We start from the raw sequence: 24,406 nt of genomic DNA on the forward strand, positions 1-24,406 counted from the left end.
AGACTAGTCTGGACTATTAGCCCAGCCTCGTACAACTTTGGCACATGACATTTCATGCAACTATCACTATCCTGAACCCAAATCCTGTTTGACTTGAGCAAATCTGTACTCAATGTCTTAAAAGGGCAACAACTGATTTTTTTAATATTAGTATTATTTTTAATCCTGTCCTTTTTGGGCTCTTTTAAGTGCTCTTTTAAGACTCCTAGTATGGGAGGAATCCAGACTGATGCCCAGTACAGACATCACAACATGGAAGGGATGCACTACTCTGTATCTGCCCTGTCCTCAAGAGATGTGTTTTGATTCCAGCCCAAAGTACTTCTGGCTCCCACACCCAGTCACACCTTCTTTCTCTGCTTTTCATGCAGTATTAAAGAGAGTTTTTAAATCTTTGCATTGGGAACTGTGTTTTCCCTGATCAACACTGATCTGGCTCCACAGACCTCCCACTCGTTTTGCTTCATGGGCTAATAGAAGAGAAGAATTAAACAAACCTCTGAGCTCCTGCAGCCGCTCTCTTACAAATACTCCACTGACACACGCACACATTTCTCAGCAACATCCTTGCTTCAAAGGGTGCTCTCAGCAACACCCCTGCTTTTCCATCAGGAAAAGCGTAGTTTAGACTTTTAACACTTTCTCCAACGAAGCACAAAAAAACCCAACCACCCTTAGAAAACTGGTTTTGTTTTGCTTTCTCTCAGCAAATGCTTACCCCTCGGACAGCTGCAAACAACCTCATACACTATTCTGCTGTCTTACACCTCCCTGATAAGTGGATGATATCACACAGCCTCACAAGAATAAACCTATTCTGACATGCACCAAAAAATGAATCAACTAAGCTACAAGGAAAGACTGTTTACGTAATGCTTCCCAGACACCTTTACACTGCCTGGGCCTCATAGCCAGTTTTGTTTTGAGCTTGTTTTTAACCCAAGGTTTAGAGAGAAGAAAAAAATAAACTTTCAAATGCTAGCACAGTGCTTGCCCACTGACTTAGCAAAGCACATACTGCCAAGCTGCTGCACAGCTTGAATGCCTCAGTGACCAAGCACTTTTGGAAAATTCTTGTTATATGCACACATACACACACAAAAGAGCAATCTAATCATCAAAATATTCAGAGACACGTTATTCAGAGACACTCATATGGCCTCTAGAAGCACACTTCTTGATCTGCGTGAACTGACTTCAAATATAAAAGATTCTGTGCCTCCACTTCTCCTCCCCTGCAAATCTCCTCAGGTTTTAGGGGTTTCATTTTTTATTTATTGCTTTTCTCTTAGCTTCACAGAAAGTTTGTTATTCCACCAGATTTTATCCCTTTCTGTTTGGCAAATGTTGATTCTCCCCCATCCTCCTACGTGTCTTACATGAAACTGCTTCAGCCTCTTTTGTGCAAGCAAAAAAAATTTTTTTTAAAATTGTATACCTTTATCTTACCCCTAAATCTGCTGGTTCAACAACATCAGCGCTGCCTGGCCATTAGAGTTCAGTGTCTAAGTGAACCAAAGAAACTGCAGCCCACTGTCCCTCACAAGCCAAGGTGCAGCAGAGCCCACCATCTGTGCTGGCACTGAGAGTGTGACAGAGCCCCAGGTCCAAGGGCTGGGAACGATGGCCTCGTCCCCCTCATCCCCTCCCAAAGCACATCACTGCTCCCACACCATGTACAGAACTTGAAACTGATGTCCCTACAAGCTCTTGGCTGATGTGATTGTAGGGGCATATAACAATGCAGCCTTAAAATATCTAACAGGCTCTCCCCACATCTAATGAAGGGGAAAATGACAGAAAAGCAACAATAATTCTACTCATGACCTGCAAACACTAATGCCTAATCTTTCTCTCAGGGAGATGGTGCAATAGTGTGAAGAAGAGAAGACAGGCATTGGTGCTGATATCTTTACTCCACAGGTTCCTCCTAAGCAAAGCATCATACCTTTGTGTCAGGCACTACCTCGACACTACAATCCCAAACAAGACAAGATTTAAAAAAAAAAAAAAAAAAAAAAAAAAAAAAAAAAAAAAAAAAAAAAAAAAAGAAGAAGAGAGAGAGAGAGAGATGTTGCTCTTTTAAGACATTCCTTATTCCTTAATAGTGAACATGCTGCTCCACTTCTGCGTTCCAGAGCTCTGCTACCTGTAAACAAGAGTTAGGACCAGTACTGGGCAAGGCCAAGTTCAGATTTTTGGATGGGAGGTAAAAAGCAAAAAGCAAAGTAATATTACACAGTACAGCATGATATCTCTTATATAAACAACTTAAAAATCACCATTTAATGATAAATCTCGTCACCAGGAGCATCAAGCACAATGTGACTGTGCCGAGGGAGTGGGAAGCTGATGAAGGTAAGATATGTCTTTCTTGAAATTTTTAATAAAAATGTAGCAATGAGACTGAGTTTATTTTTGCTAGGAAATCTGCAGAACAAAATGATTGCTACTACTATATGCTTTACACATGTATGGTCTAGTCACTTGAGATTCATCATAGATCTGCTCTTGATGTTAAAAAGCATGTATGTACTTCCTCTTCAAGAGAGGGCACAATCAGCCAGCTTCCAGTTAATATGGACAAATATGATTTCAGCTTAATTCATCACTCCAATTTCAATAATGAAATGAAAATTATTCCTCAAACTAGAAGTTTAAAAATCTAACTACTTCCCATTACCTTCCAGTCCTCTAAAAGTTTATGTCCTCCAAGAGATTTAATGGACAACAAAAGACTCTTCACTGCCCATCTCAAAACATTAAGGCACTATTCCTGTAATGACCAGTTGTCTCCTTGGATAACACTGACAGCAAGATGCAAATGCAGCCACCAGTGCACACACTTTCTGAAAAAAGTACCTGCAAGATCTCTTCAAATCGAAAATTTTATCCATCACAAGCCTTCACTGCAGAGCCAGTATATCAATCTGTTCTGAGGTTACATCTTTTATACTTCAAATATTTTGAACAAAAATCTAGAGTTTCTCCAAAAAAAGCTTTAAGCAATAGTATCACTGGCAAATCACTGAAAACATTACTGAAAGCCAATTGCCCAATATCTACAAAGCAGGGGAGGAAAACATTTTTTTTTTTTTTTTTTTTTACTTGACTTCATGGTGTCAACACCCTTCAGTAAGATAGGTCAGACTAGCATTGATATCTTTAAGAGTTCAAACAATGGCTTTTCAGATAGTTTAACTTTTACTTCAATGCTTTCAAAACCCATAGCAGGTTCTTTTAAGAGAAACAGAGGACTCTTGGACACCAACAGGGCTCACTGCTACCAGGGCACATAATCCCCAAGCTTTCACAACAGTCTCTAGTCTAACAGCATATCTGTCTCATATATCCACAGCATATTGTAATCGAGGCAATAATTTGCCAAACACACCTTTCGGCAACACTGAGGGCTTAAACAGTAACAGTGCTGAGACCAGTCAGCTCCCCAACTGCATCAACAGTTTTGTGCCATGGACTGGATCGAGGAACCAGTCCAAGTTAAAAATAAATAAGAGGGAGAAATAGAACACAATTCTCTTTGACCTGAAGCATTACAATTATCCTGATTTATTACCCTGCTGCTAGTGACAAAACAGGTTTAGAGTAAGCAGGAGGAGATGGGCAGAGACTGGTGAAGCCCATATCATCTCTACAAGAAAGGTTCTATCTACCACAGCAGCCCAATTACTTCATACTGTAAAGCCTCTAAAAATATTTCAAGGCAGTGTTTTGATTGATTTTCCTTTGCAAAACAATATTCCACCTAGGGTCTATGGTTATATTTCAATAACATGAGGAAAAAAAAATTAGAAAGCCATGTTCCCTCTGAAGAAAACAACCTTTAAGGAAAATCCCAGCCAGAACACTGCTCTTCCCTCATCATCAACGCTGCCAGGAGGTTACAGCCTTTGCCAGCTTTTCAGAGGGAGAATCTTCTGGTGAGTGTTGTGTTTCAGCAAATCACTTTCTATTTCTCTTTCAGACCAGAGTTGCTGCCACATGCTTCCTTACCTTTTATGAGAAACTTAATAGAGACTGCAGTTTTCAGAATTTACAGCTCACCTGGACCAAGTTCCTTCAAGCAGCACATATGATAGAGATCTATTAATGAGGATAGCCCCTCTTTGAAAAGATACCTTTAAGGATTTGTCTCCCTTCTCAGCCAGACCAAAGGCTGTTTGTGCCCTGTCCTTTGACCTGGGAATCACAACTAATGGCAGTGCAGAGGCAAGACAGGACCTGTAGCTCCCTAACAACTGGGGAAAACCACGGAGAACAACCCACAGGGAGTGGATTATATTCTCCAAAGTTCTTAAGACATTTTCCCATTTATTCTAGGAAGTGGTTCACAGCAAACTGTTCATCAGAAAACTGACAAGAACAACATGAGGTAGCACATGATTCACATCTGATGCTTAGAAGTTGCTTTCTAGACAAGTGTTCAAGGCAACAAGGCTGCACCCTTCCAAAATGCTCATTTTTATAAAGCTTTAATAGAATGTTAAGTCACGATAATTAGGGCTCCTATCCCATTCTCAGATCCTACAAACTGCTGGTCAACATGCAAAAGGAAAAAAAAGTATTTTTTAAACTAAATAACCTGGAGAATATTTTATTTCCCTCTTCCTTTACCAAATTATTAAATAGAGAGATCAGAGGCTCAGATTTCAGCAACAGATGCTTTTTTTTAAAGTCTTAACTCTTCCTGGCAAAACTGGTATTTCACAAGATTGGCTTATTGATCAAAACAAGAATATGTATCCCAGGTAACTTTTGCTTTGAAATAATGAGATTGTAATCTGACTTGCAACATAGCTGTTAGGCCTGCATCACCAATGATCACAGTCTTTTATCATCAGCTTCTGAAATCCTTTGCACAATCTGGTTCTTCATCACTCTGTGGTTTGCACTCACAGTGGCACCGAAGTGTCTCCTCCTAAAATGCCATTCTCAGCTCAAAACTGTTGCAATGTATTTAAAAGCTTTACAAGGAAAAGAAAGTGAGCTGCACTGTACAGCTCTCTTGCACTCCGTAATTGACTTAATAATTTCCATAAACCCCAGTGAGAAGTTACCAGTTCGTCAATCTGTACTCTTCCACATAGCAGATTTTGGGAAAATGCTTTGAAAAGGCTGATTTACTAATTCTGCCCTAGCTACCACTTCAGTAGCAGATGTCATCTAGCCCAAGAGAATCATCTCATTTAGAAGAGCAAAATGCAGCCACAAAGCTGGTCTAAATTTAGATCCACCACCAAGGAAGGAACATTTATGAGGACATGGGAAAGTCTGTGTTACCGGTATGGATGAAACCCAAATATCTCATCTACAACAACACGAGTTGCTACTAGGTGTAAAATAAAATACTGAATTACAGATATACACAGAGCCTACTATATCTTGGTATGATTGCTAGAAACTCCATTAAGGTCATAAATACAGAGATAATTGACAAGAAGCTCAACAGGAGGATAGATGTTCTCCCAGTAGGAGAAACTGCTCTTAACAACTACCTGTGGGATTATGAAAATAGGCTACTTAAGTATCTGCTGCTATTAGTGATGCTGTTCTGCCTGCCAGATCTGCGAGAGTTTTCATTTTGAATGCATGCTTGGAATGCTGCTTCTTTTATCAAGGGAACATAAACACCAGTCTTTGGGGAGGACAAACAAAGCATCTCCCCAGCATGGACAGCAGACGCACTCACAAGACGAGAAAGCATTTGTGGTGTCAGCATGTTTAAGAGGACAGAGTCACTAAATCACTACAATTGTCACTTGTGAGTGCAAGTGGCCCGGACAGGGGTGTCTGAACACAAAGACATCTTCAACCCAGGGACTTCTTCAACTACACAAAGAAAAGGAGATTAAACGTCCTGGGAAGCAATGAAGGAGTCCTGCAAACACCACTGCTGAAAGTGTTCAAAGAAAGAAAATTCTGCCTATCACATGATTCTTTTCCCTAAAATTACACATTTTTCTTGTATGTGTACACTAATTTGACCTTTTTTTTTCTCCTTTACCTGTGAAGGAGCTACTATATTCAAGTGTTTACAGAACACACCATTTTTCTCATTCTTTCACCCCTGGCATACCACTTTCATCAAATTCTCCCTTGATTCCAAAAATACTTCATACAACCCTGTTAGGTTCACATGAAGACTTTGAGGACCATCAATAAGATAAAGGAGCACAAGATGCATCCACTACACCAAAATTACAGACTGCATCTTAGGTTTCTAGAAAACAAAGGTTTGAGCGATTAACACGTAATGATTTCTAAAATTAAATAATTGCAGAGAAACAGTGCTGCTTAAAGAAACCGAGAATTCCACGCTAACAAATATTAGAGGTAATTATAATGTGTATGTAAAGGGCACAGCATTCTGAGTGTTAAATCACCTTTAATTATGTTTTCTGGATTTGTAACACTGACATTTGAATTCCTAACACTGCACTGATACACCACGTTAAATCAAACATGCCAGCAACTCTATTCTGAATCACCTTGAAGGCTTGCAAAACAGAGCTGTGTTTGGACACATTTATCTTTTTCCTTACACTCTTTCAGCTATTGAGTGAGACCACAATGTATACTTCTGGAGTCATAATTGGTCACCAAAGCAACAGCTTGGATGCCAGAAAGCAGGATTTCAACTCGACTGCACAGGGTGGTGGAAAGAGAAAGGTGATCACAATACCTCCATTGTAGCCTTGATCCTGTGACTCAGACCCCTGGTGAACTACAAGTCGTTCATGCACTGAATCCAAAATGAATAACTGAGAAAGCAAGTGAAAACAAGACTTTGTTTTCTTTTAACTTCTGTTCCTTATACTAATGGCCTTTAAAGGGTCTGGGCATTAATCCTGGATTGCAACAAGAGAGATGAGAAAGATCCCTGGCTAGATTTTATTCCAAGTGGGCAAAAAAAAGTTTTTAAAAAAGTATTTCCTCTTTAATAAGTTCTCTGGAAGTTGTCCATTTTCTATTTATTACCAACCTTTAGAAAAGGAGGTCTGCACCATAGTTAGTGCACAGTACTGACAGCAGATCTGGACCTCTTTCACCACAAGTGAAACTAGATATTTACACACCAGAGGCCTTTTCTCATGTTCTCAGCAAACTGTGGCTATATGGATGGTGAAAAAATACCCACTCCTCATAATGTTATTGCTTAACCTCTTATAAAGAGCTTAGGTTTCTTTCCAGCTCATATTCTGCTATAAGTGGACTGAGATGGGATATTTGTTTTTTCGAGTTTTTTCCCCCTTCTTAGTGATTCCCTTTTCCTCCCATATGCTAAGGCAGCTGTTTACCAAGTTTCACAATCCAGCTAAAAGAGGCTAAATTAAGAAATCTCCTTTGCTTGCCTCCTCTGTTTTAAAGGTGTTACATTAATCCCTTTACAGTTTGTGGTTCAAGAACTGCAGCTGTTAGAAAAAAATATATTTATGCACATAAACACATTATTGAAAATATTTACATTAATTCAGTTGTGAAACAGAACCCTGTCCAGCTAGACCCCTGGTCACTATGGCTCACCTGTTGCAGAGCTAGCAAGCCCAGGGCTGAGGATGGGGAATGTTTCACCCGCACTTTTCCTGTGTGCCCACCCTGCCAAAGCACCAGCGCACTTGAACCACCCCAGTGCCTGAGCAGCAGTGAATATCCTTCTCCATCAAACCCATCCATCTGCTCTGCTGCTGCTGCTAGGGAGCAAGGAAGGATGAAGGGAGACAGCACTGCAAGGGCAAAGTGTCCCTCCAGGCAGAGGTCAGCAGCAAACTGGGCATGCAGAAAGACAAGAGCAGCAGGGCTGGGCTGGGAGCTCCAGGAGCAGCCAGGCCCTGCCAGCCCCAGTGCCCTGCTGGATGTGTTCATCACTGCCCTGGCTGTAGTGAAAGCCTTCCTGTGGACCTCAGGCTGACAGCACAGCTTTGTGAAAAGTGTCTAGCACATAAGGCTTGCACTTCCAAAACCTCCTAGCAACTCCCAGCTGCTCCTTTCAAACCTGCCACGTGGCATATATTTCCTCTGTTTCCCACGTGAGAAGAGGGCTGTAGACACACAGCATCAAACGCTCCAGCAGCAAAAAGCTCCTGCTCTAACTCAAAACAACAGAGTAAGAAAGATGGTTTGTCAACAAAGTAACCAGTGTTAACCGTGACTGCCAAAGAAATTTCAGGCATTGAGGAATGATACGAAGAATTAAAAGTCAATCTTCAAGGATTTCAGAAGTGAACTGCCCACAGCTTTGCCTCACTGAGGTTTTTCACGTTGAAAGCACACAGCCTTAACTAGCAGACCAAGATGAAAAAAGCAAAGCCTACTAAATATCTCCATAGCAAATCTGCAAGTCATGGCAAAAGGCAGGTTAGGCTGGGATTTCTCAGTTTTCACTTCGTGACGACCTAATAAAGATCAGAGTTTTACCTATATAGATAAGACAACAGGCACTTACCCCACTCCTATGAGTAACACTTAATAAAGATTTGATTTGACCTCATTTTAGCTGCATTGAAGAAAGGCGTCTCAACATCAGTAATAACAAAACAGTTAACACCAGCACTCACTGAAATGCTTCTGTATCTATCAACCCTAAATACCTTACAGTCTGCAAATGGGATGGTTTTATTGTTTTTAAGTACACATAGGCATGTATTCCTTAATTATACTTTAAACCAAGAACAAAGGTCGCACATATGCTCTTAGCAAGAGACAGCTATCCAGTCACTAAGTTCCGTAAACAACTCCCATCACTTCAACCATTACCAGTAGACCTTTAGACTTCTGCATCTCTTGGCCCCTTTCATATTGGAAAAAACATCATTAAAATAGATTAAAACTGCTATTCCAGTCAGACTACTTATCTAAAGCTTGAAGAAAATGTGTACCTGCAATGCTCTCCTTCAAAACAAATTATAAAATCAACTGTTATTTCAGACTCTTAATCTTGGAAAAAATATTCTCTCTAATCAGACACTACTAAATCTACTCTCTCTTCTGTTAAAACTATATATTTACATAATCACAGAACTGCTTCAAAGATGTATTTTAGGATGGATACACAGAGGCCTCATATGTGTTCATATATGCTGAATTAGATTAAATAACTTCAATAAGAAAAGAGTGTACATAAAGTACGGTTTTACAATTAACATCTGCTTTATCTTTTTTTTGTAAGATGACATTTAAGCTATAAGCATGTATCAGAGCCCTTTATCTCACAATGCCATTTTCCCCTAGAGCATTCATGTCTCACTTCAATAAAATATCAGCACACACGGGCTTGAAACTGGCTTTACCTGCAGCAGAGACAATTCCCAGACTATCAATTTGTAAAAGCATTGGAAAAGCAGTAAGAACAATATTGACAGATGGGCTCTCCCACACTTTCCCTGCAAAAGCCTCTGCTCTGGAGCCACCTTCCCCACAAATTAGTCTTTGGAGAGTTAATAGATAACCACCTATTTCAGTCTTTGAGACTTCAAAAAAGTGGGCATGGGGTATTTTGGGTTTTGGGGTAGGTTTTGTTGTTGTTGTTTCTTCCAACCCCCCTTTCCCTAAAGTAAATTAAATTTTGAAACATGCTTTCAGGAAAAGGTAAATTTAGCCATCAGCGCATTTCACTTCTTTCTCTAGAACTTCATTTACATTCAGGGTTTTTACTCTATGTGTAAGATGACATCCAGAACTGTTTGCAGAAGTCTGAAGATACAACCCATGGGCAACGCTCATCCACAACCAGCACCTTGGGTGTCTGCCAAGTCTGGGGACCACACCATCACCCAGCCTACACTTTCGGTTTAAATTACTTTAATCTCATTTGCTTTCCCTCCTTATATCTGAGGGAACAGATATAGCTTTAGGTCTTCTCGCAAAAAGGTCCTGCTGTAGCACTACAGAATTAAGGACAAAAGAATACCAACTCAGTTCAACAGGACAGTATCTATCCTACTTACAATTCTCAGGAGGAAGCCAGAGGTGTACTCTGGGAATGGAGTTGTCCACTCCCACCCTATCTGTGGACTGTGGTTTTAACCTTGAGCCTATATTTAAATTGAGGGCTCATATTAAGCAGCAATGAGCACTCCCAACCTCAGGACATCAGTGTCCTCGGCAGCAGAAGGTACAGCATGTCTGTTGTCATTACCAGGTGTGCTTTAATTACTGCTATTACCAGCAGCCAGGGAAGGGCTGCAAGGCAGCTACTCTTCAAAGAGAAAAGGCAGAGCAGGGCAGCAGAGATTACTCCAGCAACTGTGAATACTTTGCCATCTGCAGTCACTGGAATTAAATAACATTTTGAAAATGCTCACTTATTCCCTGGCCACACCGTGCACACAGGCACCTATTTTGACCATACTGCCATGGTATCCTCAGCATCTCCACACCTGCCTGATCCATGGGCCACACAAAAGTAAATACAAAGAAATGTAAGCAGAGGCATAGTCATGGGTGGAGCAAAGGCTCACCTATACATAAAAACAAACAATACTTCAACCAACTGTTATTTTTATCTGTATGTAAACAGAATCACACAGAGAAAGTAAACTTTCTACTTTGCTCTTTGCTGTAAGACTACGAGACGAGAATTATCTAGTATGGCAGAGGGAAGTAAATTTCTTAAAAGCTGAGCTGAAAATCCAAGCCCTGCACAGAAGGTGAGCTGAAGCACACCAGAGTGTAATACATCTAAGCACAGAAGGGGCTCCTGCAGATACAATGATTTCCAATCAATTAGGCCACTGTATAATGGATACAGCTGCCAGTGTCTGCTCTGAAGCCAGGAAGCAGTAGAGAGTTTGGAATCAACACCAGATCTCTAAGGAGTGCTAGGGACTGCACTGAAAATGCACATGGATTTTAAAAAGAAGGTATATGAATTTCTGAAAAATTCTATAGTATGGTACCAGGATCAACAAATTCAATGAAAAAAAGTCAGGACAATTCAGCATTTTGGAAAAAAATCCCACTTTATTCTCTGTCCTGGTAGTGGACCAAAAGACAGCAATGCCAAGTGCTGTCTGCCAGGCCAGGAGATGCAAGACAACCCTTCCCTATTTCATGCTTGGGGGCAGCAGGAACCTGAAGCCAGCAGGGGCTGGGGAAGAAGGTGCCATGGCTGGGGCAGCTCCAGGGACATCCAGAGGGGCGAGAGCTCCTGGACCTTTAAGGGAAGCCTTGCTTTTGTCACCAAAATTAGTACATGTTAGAAAACGGCAATTCAGAGACTCTCCTGTTTCAGAGCAGGGATCAGGGGTTTTTCTCTTCACTGGACACATGATTTGATCTGATTTGGCTTTTGGAAGACAGTGAAAAGCCCCGACTTTCAAACAAGTAAGTTTAATAGATCTTCTGTGCTTTAATGTAGGTGAGTTAAGCTACAAAGAATTATTCATTCTCCATAGTTACCGGCTACTGCCATTCCTTTAACAATGGAATACCCATTTAACACATACAGACATGAATATACATAATTTAATCCACGGGTCCTCTGCCCCTGGATAAAAGGCCAACTTTAACCCTACGCTACTGCTGGGAGGACAAGAAAAGCTCTGGAGGAGCAATGGAAAGAACTTGTTTCCCCACCTGAAAGCACCCATAATTAGTAAGTGATGGATGTCGCCAGTAAAAGTGAGTGATGTTTTTCAGGAGGTCTCTCATCTGTAACGGCACTGTTTTCAGATAAAATAACCCTTTCTGTCAGGCAGTGTCAGGAATGTCTACAGCCAATCAGTCACTGCTATCCAGATAAAAATATGACGTTTTTGTCATAATATCTGTAGTGTACACTGTATCAGCCCTTCTTCATTGTGTGCCTCATCAGTCAGGGTCTCTATCCAGGAGAAATTTTCAAAAACCTCAATCCCATTGCATGTGTTACAGAACTCCTTTTGAACAAAACACCTTTTACCAGAGCATAAAATCATGTTTGCCATCTGGAGTTAATGACTATCAAATAAAACTCAGGAGGAAGACCTGCTTGCCACTCCTGCACGCTGGCCTACAAAGCAGAACCACCATAAGAAATAGCTTGGAAGGAAGTCAACAAGATAAGCGGGATCATTTCCAACTCGGACACCATAAAATTTCACACTGTAACAACTTCATTTACAAGACTTTGACAAACATTAAACAAGGAGAACAAATATCTAACACAACTGAGATTACACATATGGCCTCAAGTCTCCGTGCCACTGTGCAAATGCCAGGAGAGACTGTCCCAACCAGGAAAATGGGGCAGCTCTGTAACTACTTGACCCTATAGACTGCTACAGTATCACAGAAAACAATCCCCGGACCAACACAGCCATGAACAAGATGGCCATGTCAGCTTCAAAATCAAAACAAAACCAAAAACCCCATCAACGTGATTAAGGAAATGGGACAGATGAGCTAGACAGACCCTGAGCCTTTGGGAATTCTTTATGTCATCCCTGTCAAGCAGCCTGGGTATGTTTTCAACTGATTAAATCAGACCTTGATAGAAACCTTAAGTGTCAATTTCTCAATATTCTAATAACTGCATGGAATTCTTGCTAAGGTTCATGCAACAGATGTCCACTCTGATGACAATGCACTCGCTTTCTACAGGCCACTTTACAAAATTCAATGGAGGTAATGTTTCATTGCCTAAAAAAACCATTCTTGATCTTTAAACACAGCCAAAGTATATTAATATTTAACCACTGCATGTTAGAGATTACATATCACTATTACAAGCTCAGAGCTATTACTTTTGCAAAACACTAAGAAAAAAATAGATGCTGATGTCACTGATCACATGTTTTCTATTTATTGTGATGGGAAATAATCAGCTTCTCTGATTAGGTACACGTTTATTATATTATAAGGCAACAACTTCCTTCAAGCGCCCAATCCAATCCACGTGCTTGACACAAACGTTTCTTAAAGGCTATGAATTTAAACACCTGTGTCCTGGAAAATACACTGGTGCTTCTAACAAAGAAAGTGCCAAAGCATAGAAGAAATTTAAACATTTGATTACTTGTTTCCTCTTGAGACCTGATTGATAAAAGAAACATTTTATGTTATTAATAAATACTAAGGGAAGCAATCCCAGTACTACTGCCACTCACCTGAGACACATACCATTCAAAAAATTTCATCCTCCAAAGATAAGGAGGAAGGAAGTAGCTTATTAAAACTCTCAATAAAGCAGGTGGGAAAGGACCCTGGCATGTCCAAATCCATGTTCAAAGCAGGAGTAACTCTGAAGTCAGACCATGCTTTCCAGAACTTTGCCCAGCTGATTTCTGAACACCTTCTAAAACGGAAGCACTACAAGCTCTCAGGACTCTTGCTCAGGGCTCTTTCGCTCTGACGCTGAGCTATAGGAACTTCCCATGCTGCACCCCGTGCACTTTCCCTCTTTCATTTCAGCACAATGCCCCTGGAAAACCTGGACACTACCCCACCTGCCCGGGGTGAGTGACCATGCTCAGACCCTCCCTCCCCCATGCCTGGGAAGCACTGCTCCCCTGGACCCCACTCACACATCTCCTGCTCCTGTCCCCAGCCAGCCACAATCTTCTGCTTGATTCATATGGTTTTGGCACCTTGCTCGACTTGCCTTGCTCATACTTGTGACCACCAGTGGGATTCAACCTGCCCCACAAACTAGGGCCACCTCTCTTGTCCATCCCTTGGCTGAGATGGCAACTGACGACTTGGTCTCCTCATCCACAGGCTGGTCAGACCCAGCTCCAACCATACCCACTTCTCATCCCAGTTCCCAGCCGACAGCCAACCCACATTCCCTGAGGCCCCATCCTTGTAGCTGGACACAGCACCATGTCTGGGGCCTCAGCAACAGAGACAGCAGCACCATTACCTTTAATTACAGTCCTGGGCACATACTCCAGACACAGCTTGTTCTCTCTGCAACTGTCAGCTTGTGCACAGGTGGTGATCCAGTGCCTATCCCAAAGCAGTCTTCCTGTGCTGTGCAGCCCTGCCACGTCCTCACCACTTTGTATTTCCTCATTTCAACTCATTAAGTTGTAAGCTGCAGATTTCCACATGCCTTTTCAATCTACCATAGCCATTTAACTCTGAACTATGCTTTGCAGTGCTTGAGCACCTCTCAGTCTGGACTTACTTGCAGATTTAGTTAGTATTCCCTTGTCCACACCAGTAAAGAGAACAGCAAATAAAGCTCAGCCCAAGACAAACATGGGTGTATTCACACAATTCCTCATGCCATCTCCCTTCTTTTCCTGATTTTCACAGTAAATTATGTGTAACTACACTTCAAACATACTCCTTAAACAATTATTTGTTTACCATATTATTAAATACATATATTTCCTTATTCCACAGAAATCTCATGAGGTTTTATTAGAAATTACTGATAAAAGTAAAGTAATATCACAGGTACTGCTATCCCAGAGTCCTTATTTTCTTATCCTCCAGATTCCCAGAAACTGATTAAAAATTTTGTTCCAATTCTCTAAGCACTGCAGTTAGACTAACTAGTGTGCAATTCCCTGGATCTCCCTTTTTTAAACTGAGGTAATATCATTGCCCTTTTCAGTCCTTCAGGACCTCTCCTGGCCTTCCCAATTTCTAAAAGATAATTGTAAATGGTTCAAAGGTTGCTTGGCTAGTTGCTGATGTACCCTAGGGCAAATTTCATCAGGCTCTGCCTATTTGAATACACCTATCTTATCTCCTTTTTCTGATCTATCCTTTTTCTACTCTGCACTTTACTCCTATCACCTTGTTTAAATTAATATGAATTAATGTGAAGACACTCAAGCAATACAATAGTTACATGCTATTCATTTCATATTTTGTCTTTCAGCTATAACATTAGCAAAAAACCAACTCCACGCTATTCATGTACTATGACTATGGCCTTTTGTAGATACAGAAGAACATTTAGAAAGATTAGTCTGAGCTAGACTGAAGACTTGCAAATGGTTTAGACCAATCCTCAAGCTGCGATGTTTGAAGGGAAACTCAGAAATCTCAAACTCCTTGTCTGTGCAGGAAGATATAAAGAGAAATTTTACTGCATTTTAGAAGGGACTCTTTCAATTACTAACTCAGCCTGGTTTGGTTTTAAATGTTAAAAAAAAGAGAAAAATAATCCAACACTTCCCCAGTAGATAAAACATTTGATAATCAATAGCACAATTTCCTGTTGATTGCCTAAGTTATCCACCACTGATCATAGCGAGGGGTAGTGTACTGAATCAGACTGACCACTCGTCCAATCCAGCACAGCAAGTCCCACTCCTCCATGAACACTGACAGGTATCTTGGAGCACATAAGATTTTAATGCATCTACCTGTTCAAGCCATAATTTACCTTTCATCAGCTGGAAATTACCATCCTCATGGCTGAGATGTAGAAAGACACTAAAGGATCATTGCTAGTCTGCTTTTACACAAAGCAAAACAGACAGCCTTAGATCATCTTCTGTGATTTCTATTTTGTTTTTCAGCAAAATGAACTAGACATGGTTGTGTGCTGTTACCACATTTCAGCTGAAGCACAGCATCTTCTTCAACTGCTTCATTTCCATCCTCAAACACAAATCAAGGCTCTGTTTCTGTGATCCTCTAGGCAGAAGATGCAATGTTAATGGAGATTCTGTCACTTTTAAAAGCAGTCAGTGATTTGAATGCCTCAATTTCTAGTGTACACAGCTGGAAGTATTTTACAAGGTCCAATTTTTAAGAAAGGATGAATGCTCAAGAACTGCTGGGTGGAGGTTCCCACCCCACTTGGTGTTTAAATCCAGAATCCATTTTACCTGGTATTTCTACCTAGAAAATCCTTTTGCAAGACTAAAACCCTAATACTAATCAAAAGAAGGAGAAAAATAATTTTGTTTTGCTAGCTGTGATGAAAATGCAACAAATCCATGCATTCTTCCAGTTACACAAAGTACAGCAGCCTACGCCTGAATACGGATCTGTGAGTATTTTCTTCCAGAGTGATACACTGAAAACTTTCTCTCACAAAATACTATAATCAGCTTTCAGTGAAACCTACTCTACTGGACATAATATAAAGCTTGATTTCCAACACTGTCAGGACAGAAAACCCACCCCATATTTCCAATCCATATATTGCCGGTACTTGTCCTTACTGCAAATGCCACCATCAGTAATCCCTGACTTGCTGCCTGCCTCCCCTGAAAAACATATCATAATTAGCAGAATCCCTGGATCTCATCCTGGAGTTAATGATGAATAAAAACAAGGTACAAATAGAGAGAACTGTCAGAACAGTAAAATCTCTGCTGCTGTTCCTTATTCCACCAGCAAAAAAAAAATTCAGACTCTGTTTTAGTTAGAGGAGTTTGGTGTCATGCAATTGTTCAGTCACAGCTCAACAAACCTCATTATTTCAGACCTCTTTAGAAATCCAGAGTTTTGCCCGACAGTATGATGGGATGTGCATCCGTTTGCCGTGGCACTGTGCCCCAGGAATGGCACAGCTGGTGCTCGTGCCCAGCACAGCCCCGGGAGCTGGCACAGGCACCGGGAACCCCAGCACAGTCACAACTCTGTGCTTTTTAATCCATCACCCCGCTGGGCTCTACTTCAAACCCACAGTTTAACCAATACTGGCTGGTTTCAGCCAAGCCTGTGCTGATAGTAGACAGAACGAAACCAAGTTAATTAGAGTTAAATGTAGCCTCAAAGGAGATCTCAGCACCAAAACTCCTTATGCACATTAACTCATATAGCATGTATTTTTAATGAGTTCAGCACTTGTCTCGAGTTTAGGAAACACACACATGGGGTGGCAGCTATTCAAAACCGTTGCGCCAGAGCGTGAGCAAGTGCTGACTCTGCAAGATGACAAGGTTATGTTGCCAGTTATGGAGATTCTACCTTTATTGCACAACCTAAATACCTAAATTTAAATTAAACAAGTGAAGTGACAACACAAAAGCCACCTACCAATATACTCATCATAAACCACAAAAGGAAATGAAAAATACCAGCGGGCTAAAGCTTGTGTTCAATTTTGCAAATATGTTTAAATCTTGTAACATCTCCCGCATCTCCTGAGCCTCTTTTTCATAAATAAACTTCTGAAAATATGTATCCCTGTAGACAGCTAAAGCAAACACCTTCAACGCAGAAGGGAATTTTACAAGTGCAAATTTGGAGCTTTAAACCCCACCCTTCCATCTCGTCATGCACTCTCCAACACTCATCATGGGAAGCCTGGTAATTGGCCAGTAGTTGTGCCCTTTGGGTTCCAAAATATATTAAAGTAATCTACTTATTTGTGAGATAAAAGGACTTGCAAAGACTCCTAAGTCCAAAAATATATAGTCATATATAAATAAGGCTGAATTATGCCAACAAATTCTGCCAATGCCCTTTTGAGCCTGTCATTTAAGTATAGCTAGAAAATACTGTTCACTGGATTACAGTGAAAAGTAAGGGGTAACTCACTGTTTTGTATTAATTATAAGTATGTTCCAGCCAATATGGCATTAACACGCAATTAAATCACTTTGAATCACGTAAGTTTTGTGCCAACATTTTGTAGAAATACGTAACCTCTATTACAGAAAACAACCCTTCAATTAGAATACGGTATAGCAACGCACTTTCCAAAATGTAAATAAACTAAAGAATAAAAACATTTGAAGTATTATAAGAAGCTAATGTGACCCAATGACAATAGTTTTACACTTTAAAGTCAGAATGAAAAAATAATCGTGTAGAAGTCTCAGCTTCAACTACAATTCCAGTGGTAATGCTGCTTGTATAAAAATCCCCCAAACCACAATCACACAGATATACAGTATTTCCCTAGCATTAGCCAGTTCAAATGAAAAATCTTAACTTTTTCTTTTAATCTTTTCAAGCAGTATTCACTTTAATAAATTTCTTAACTTCATGACTGTAACATTCAAATAGATAGTATTTTTGTATATCCCTGAAAACACAACCATACAACAATTTTAGTTTAAATGCATGACAAAAGACTGCTTCAGGACACAATGCTGTCTCAAAACTCCTGAAAACTTAATCTGTATTCTGCTAATCTAGGTTAGAGTTTATCTTCAGGGGTTCTCCTGCAACATCATTTCTTGATGCTTTAGATTCAGCCTGACATGATTGAAAAGGCTTCCTTTTCTCTTTTCTCCCATTCACCCACTTTGTTCCCAGGTTTCCCCGTTCCCTCCCTCAAATAATTATTAAGGAAATTATTTTAAAAGAAAACCCTACAGATAAACCATGACCTAAACAAGGATATTCTGCCCAATTTATGTTCCAGAAAGTTGATTTACTTTAAAAGACACTATTGCATGCCACTCAAAGTGTACTTTCAGCCACATTTTTTATTGACTAAGACTGTCATCTTTCCTAAAACCTGAGTTTACTTTAGGAATGACAGAAGACTTTCTCAGGGTCAGCTGAGAGCATTCATAATTGCACATACCAGAAAAGAAGTGCTATAAAACTGAGAAGCCCTCAAGGACAGCTGTTTTGCTGAGGAGCTGCATCACCAAGCTGCTGCCTCAGCTCCTGTGTAATGTCACTTCTCCTGGTTCAGTTCTGTCACCACGTAGTGCCCTCCCAGGGGGGTGGCCATCTCCAAACTAAGACTGCTCTACGATGCTTCCAAACACAATGCAAAACAAAATGCAGATGATTAGTTAAGAAATGTGAACCTAAGATGACAGATGCTATCATAATTCAGATACTGTCCAGGTTTGCAGCTCGCCAAGGCTGCCCATCACTGGGATATACTCAACCCTACTGTCTACTGCCAGCTTGGCTTCATGCTGACAGCTCCATGGGACAGGTGAGCCTGCAAGGAAGCTGGTGGGCAACAGCGAATCTGACCTGCCTGCATCTCTGCATACTCAGCACCTGCTCATGTCCCATCTCCTGAGCTAAGGGAGAAGGGCATCCAGTATTCAAAGTCTGTTCTTCAGTAGGCACAGCAGCCCAGAGCCTTCCTGCTCACTCTCCTGCCTGTACCCAAATGCAATCATGCCAATCTGGGCTCACCTCTGAGAAAACCAAGCATGCCATACACCACACCAACACATCCTTCCCTGCCCTGCTGCTGCTGTGAAACACAAGGTTTCTGAACCCTCCCACTGCGTTGTGTCTGCATAACCTCTCAGGCAGCACATCCCAAACCCTGAGCACCACCTCCAACTGCACCTGCCACTGCCCAACCCCACACCAGGTGCTGGCAGAATCTCCTCCACAAGGCTCTGAGCCCAAAAGCCCTGGAGCAGCTTTCTCCCCACCCCAGGACCACATCAGCAGTACTTCCAAACACACACACACAGACATACCTACCATGTGTGCTTCTATCTCCACTTAAGCAGAACACTAGTTCTGATGTTAGAGAAATGTTGCTTGTTTCAAGCATCAGCATCTTAGCTAATGAATTTTTGCTCCTCTTCTACACTCAACAAATACTGGGCTGAGTAACATATAGCCTAATTGACTGTTAAGGTCACTGGCCAGCTCTTTAATCTTATTTAGCACACTTTGAGACAGTTCATGAGTCATTAAGGCTTTATTCTTGGGAACACAAGGACATGTAATACACACCAATAAAGAGCATAAATGTGATCTAGTATGCGTATTTTACAGATTGTGAAATTAGAAAGATGGCATTAAATATTTCTTTGCAATGTTGTATTTTTAATAATTTTCATGATTTTATGTACAATAAAAATATTGGTCAGAGCCTGTTAGTGTATTCCTACCTTATAACACTGTTGTAACTCTAAGAAAATTCTTTAAGTAGTAAAAGTCACACTTTAAATACCATCTTGAAGAGAAAAAAAGGCTCAAGGGAGACCTAACTTAAAAATTCCTTACTTAAAAGGGGAAAAGAAAAGAGACATTTTTCAAGCTGTTATTCATGATATTTGATTTTATGATCTAAATTGTAATTCAGTGCACACACATGTCAGGAACTTTGCAATACTTTTGAAAGAGATCAGCATCGCTAATCAGGCACTGAAATCCAATTTCTGGGAGAATCTGGGAGCTCAAAGCTGCACATTTTAGCTGGCTTGGAAAGATCTTTGAAAAATAAAGTTAAACAGTAATTATACATAAGTGTGCTTGAGAAACTTTACACCTGTCTTGACACGAACCAGATCTTTGCATGGATGATGAAATTCTTGGCATTGCTTTAGGTGATTGGGAAGGCATTAGCTTAGGGAGGGTAAAAATTCAACAGCCACAAGCCTAGACAGGTAGGATAAAGGAGTTACTGACTCAAAAAGGCAGGGCAGCTTATCTGTGGAAGCCTAAACATGCTAATAATTTAACATAAACAGATCTGCTGATATTTTTAGAAAGGAATTTTAACTCATAAGTAACAATGTTAAAAAAAGAACACCAGTATCCCTAATCATATTTTCCACAGGTCCTCCCCGCTCCTTGGAGATTCTTGCTACTAAAACTCAGACAAGAGACGGGAAAAGAAAAAACAAAAGAGGAAGAAAGAAAAAATGCCAGAGATAGGTAGCTGGGTAAAGGATTAGTACAATAATGAACTTGTTGGCAATCAGTACTTGACTTCTGGCTATGCTACAACACTCCTGCAACCTTTGTCTCCCTCTCTCTCAGTCCCCAGTCTGTAAAACCAAGTGATAATATTTCCTTACCTCACAGGAACGTTCTCAGAATAAATCCATAAATGCCTGGAAGACACTGAGACACCACTGTGACAGAGGCCATAAAAATACCTAGGGGAAAAACAAACAACATAAGAATAAGTGTCATAAGTGACCAAAACAGCAGAGACATTCACAGATTAAAGGTACAGCAAAGATTAAAACTTTGCTTAATGACATGAATTCTCCACCCTGGAGAAGAAGCAGTTCAGTTCAGCACATATTCCCATACAGCACTTCTAAAACCATGACAGCAACGGACAATTTCCCCTTTTCTCCTTGCACATGACACAATCATGATAATCCACCACCAGATGGAAAGATGTTTACAGATCATTAGCTTAGCCCCGCATGACAGGTATCTCATCCAAGAACCGAAATCACAGCAACAGAGCCTCACATACTGACAGAGCCTCTTCCTCAGCCTCCACATCCAATTCTAACTGCAGAGCTGAGCTCCTCCAGTAGTTAAAAAACTTTCAGCCTAACACTTATTCCTGAACAGCTTTTATCCATTTGTTTTCATGCCAACATTGATCCAGCAGCTTAAACAGCTTTTCCCTATCCCTTAAGTTTATTTCCCTGACAATAAAAAATGAATTATACCACCTCGCTGTCAGGGCTTATTTGCCCACCCAAATCAAGCAAGTTCTGGGAGTTTGTTCATTGGTGACTCCCCATCTTTGATATTACCTGTCTCCTGTATCACCCCACATCAGCATCTTCTGCCCAACCCCATCCTTGTGGCTCGCTGTCACTTGCAACTGCTCAAAGATGTGTTTCTCCAGCATTTTCAGCCAGCAGCTTCCTCCAACCCAAGTGCAGAGTAGAAGGTTCTCTCCTAATGCTTTCTAAGGTTATGACCCAGCATCCCATCACCATGGAGATATGTCCCACTTCGATTGCTCTGGGTCTCAAGATCTTTCTGAAAGACACCTTGACCTTTTACAGAACTGACCATGCCTCCCACCTGTCTCACCTCTGAGTCCCCAGGGCACTGCTCTGTGATGCCAGGGACATCACAGGAAACATGTGTGGTCTCCCTAAAAACATACCTCCTTATCTTCAGTGTCAGCTCAACTCACAGCTGGTGGCTTGAGCTCAACTACACCGCTAAGCATACTTTAACATGAGCCAAGTGACTACAGCCCTCTGAAGGATAAGTGATTCAAAATTATGCAAATGCACAGAATACATTATTTAGTCTTTATCATTTACAAAGTAGGCATTTTGTAAACAGTTTCAGCCCTCTTATGGAGAGTGTGACAGTGCCCTGAAAATTTGGATGTCTGATGGTTGCTGCATCATGCACTGACCATCATATACCTGGGGGGGAGAGGGTTTGCTTCAGTTCTGAGGTGGGACATGAGGCTTCAACAGCCAATCTGCCCAGTGTCCCCTGTGCTCAGAGATACTTCCACCCACCCCCTCATACACACACTCCCTGGAGATCCTCTCTCACCCCCTCACCAACACAGCTGACCAGGACAACAAAAATCCTCCCAGTTTTTCCACTTCTGAGGGGAGAGGGCAGTTCCTTTCCTCCTGGCCCTTTGTGTGGAGCCAGCTCAGGAGCTGCTCGGACGAGCACTGGAGCTGGTAGGAGGGGAAGAGCAACCTCCCCCCGCCTGCTGGCAGTCTGACTCCAGATCAGACTGGGATGTATTGGAAACCTCAGCCCAGGGAACCAGAATATACTCACCTTTCCAAGGACTTGGAGCCATTTAAAACTGTGCTCTAATAACCTTCACAAACAAATATATTATGCAATTTATGTTATGCAGCATTGACTTCAATGACTCTGTAGCAGTGCTTACACTACACTATATTTACTTCTGGCACACACTGGCAGCCTTGGCTGTAATTATTCTGAGCGTGCTCCTGTTCTAAACCCAGAGGTCTTACCCTGCCAATATCTATGCACAACACTCCTCAGTAGGTTTTCTGTAACTTTCACCACACTGTCCTTCTTTCTTCTATCCCTGCAAGCTCCTTCTTCTAGAACATGTCATAAGTTTTTCCTCCTTTCACAGAGTCCTGATTTTATACCCCAGCACCACTCCCTCACTATCAGACCACCAACTTTCACCTTTATCTGTCCCACCCTGTTGGTCTCCATCCCTCTGGAGAGAATTTTAGACAAGTACCCCGGCACCTCTTGCCAGGCTCTCTGAAATCTGAAGAAAGCCCTCTTTTAGGCATCCACACATCCACCTTGATGCCCATGGCATGGATCAGCATAGTAAATAAACAGAAGAGAGATTATACAGATTTGTTTTCTCCCTTCTCCCAGACTAATAGTATGACCATTTCAGTACTGGCTCTTTCCACTTCCTTTATCAGTCTTTGCTGCAGAAATGGCAGCTGCATCAGAGTGGAATCCATCCAGCAGAAAGTGGTTTGTTAATTCCCAGGACATGTTGCATACAGACAAGGATACTTAAGCTACTTAAAAAGCAACCCTTTATTAAATGCATAAAAATGCTTGAAATTTCTGTAAGCCAACACTTTAAATTAATGACTTCATTTAAATATATCAGTCTCTGCTGCTAATTGTTATACTGCTTTTTAGGCACTCTTTTAAACGTATTCCTTGGAAACCCTATGAATTTGCTATAGTTCTAACACACAGTTGCAGTCATTAATGGCACACACTCATCTATTTCACTAGAAACTTTCTTTCAAAAGCTTAAGCAGCTTTTTGCATTTGTGTAACAGGGGCAGTTCAAGTCAACTATTCTCTGCTACACCACAGTGACACTACTGCCAGAAAAGGAAGTGGAAACGTGTCACCAAAAAAAAAAAGCACACACAAAAAAAACCCACTACCCACCAAACCACCTCTTCTACACTGAAAATATTAAGACAGAGCAGAATTTTAAGATGAGGTTAGAAAATATTCTCAGTCATATTAAGCACTGTTTAATAAGCAGTTGAAGACTCCTGGAAATCCCTGCCACAAGAGGTCCTGTGCACGCCCAAGTGACCACTTCTGCTCTGAATTTCTTTGCATCTGTTCATCTGACAGATATATTTAAAATTTTACACTTCAGTTTTGGATGTCTTAACTGACTTTATAAATGAGATTTTCTGCTTATACAGGGAAAGGGCATATAAACATTAGGTATTTGCTGTTGAGGATTAAATATTAACAAAAAAAATTAATCAGCAGTGACGAAAGTGGTGATGGCAGTTCACTGGAGATAACCTCCTCCGTGCAGCATGCTGCAGTCTCCATCTGCTAATTTGGGCTGCTGGAGGCCTCAAGTGACGAAAGAGAGCCCCTACCAACAGGATTTTAGCACACTGAAGTACACACAGCTTCCCCCCACCCACAAGTTAAGCTCAAGGCCAACAGGAGCAGTGGGGAGGCTGCCAAGAGTGAGTGCCATGCTGCACGTCCCCTGCAGCACTCTGAACAAGAGCCCAGCACCTCCAGCTGTACCTGGACACCTCTGCTGCTGAAAACACAAGATGGCTTTGCCAGTTTCCATGTGCCAAGCCAGGAATATTTTCTGGAACTCTTCAAGGCTGAGTTTTCAATCTATGAGACAGTGTTTACTGAACAGACAACACCAGCAGCCATGAGCTTTCTGTGCAGCATTGACAACAGCAACAGATTCCTCATCTCTTGGTGAGCTCCCATGCTGGCTGACGCTGCAAGAGGCACTGCAAGGGGCCAAGAAAAGCCACATCTCATCGCAAGAAAATGGCAAATTGTGAAAAACCTGCATCACAAGGTT

At 41.2% G+C, this 24,406-nt stretch overlaps 1 protein-coding gene across 6 annotated transcripts in view; it reads right to left on the minus strand.

Moving 5' to 3' along the window:
- Positions 1-24,406, minus strand: part of PTPRF (protein tyrosine phosphatase receptor type F) — a 376,812-nt gene that overhangs the window by 267,055 nt on the left and 85,351 nt on the right. For all 6 annotated transcript variants that reach the window (XM_083868101.1, XM_083868100.1, XM_083868096.1 and 3 more), the window contains exon 2: positions 20,655-20,735. The gene's annotated coding sequence lies outside the window, so the exon portion shown is untranslated. The remainder of the gene's footprint in view (positions 1-20,654; positions 20,736-24,406) is intronic.

The sequence above is a fragment of the Zosterops lateralis genome (assembly GCF_965231275.1).
Source record: "Zosterops lateralis genome assembly, chromosome: 9".
NCBI classification, from domain to species: domain Eukaryota; kingdom Metazoa; phylum Chordata; class Aves; order Passeriformes; family Zosteropidae; genus Zosterops; species Zosterops lateralis.